This window comes from Pundamilia nyererei, unplaced genomic scaffold (assembly GCF_000239375.1).
Source record: "Pundamilia nyererei isolate P.nyererei 1_Seehausen unplaced genomic scaffold, PunNye1.0 scaffold00103, whole genome shotgun sequence".
Lineage (NCBI taxonomy): Eukaryota > Metazoa > Chordata > Actinopteri > Cichliformes > Cichlidae > Pundamilia > Pundamilia nyererei.
Genome location: NW_005187504.1, coordinates 2,125,136 through 2,125,752, shown reverse-complemented (window position 1 = coordinate 2,125,752; position 617 = coordinate 2,125,136).

The following is a 617-nucleotide window of genomic DNA, read 5'->3' as shown; positions in this document are numbered from 1 at the left end:
AACATTTCAGAGCAAAGTTGTTGACTTGTAAGACAGGAAAACAAATTGGCAACAGCCTCGGCTGTAGCACAATTTTTCCATGCTCGGATTCTTTGTTTCCCAGGTGGTGGAAATCATTCAGATCCAGATTAAACCCATCTCACCCTCCCAGCTGATTTAGAGCTTTGATGTCAGGATAAAACACTGAAGCCTGCTCCCTGCAGAACGCTCCACAACAAACCACAATCTTCATTTTGTCGAAGCTTCACATCAGCATCCAACACAAGATTCCCTGCTGGGTTTTCATGCTGGACAAACAAACACCACACAGCTATCCTTCTAGTATCAGCATCCAATACAAATGGCATCAACAGAGAATAAAGGCAAAGCAACTGGTGCGTATTCTTCTGTTTTGTCTCGTCTTATAAATTATTCTGATCCTCTGTCTACCTCTAAACTAGTCACCAGTGGGCTGTCTGTTTGTCTGAGTAAATCAAGTAAGGAAAAAAATCCTGTTTGGTGTTTTGTGCTTTGAGGCCAGAGCTTCACAAAAGTATTTCTTCAGCTGATCTCCACAGCTGCAGAGCAACGCCTCTGTTTTAAAATGCTATTCCCCACTCAAGAAGCATCATACCAAC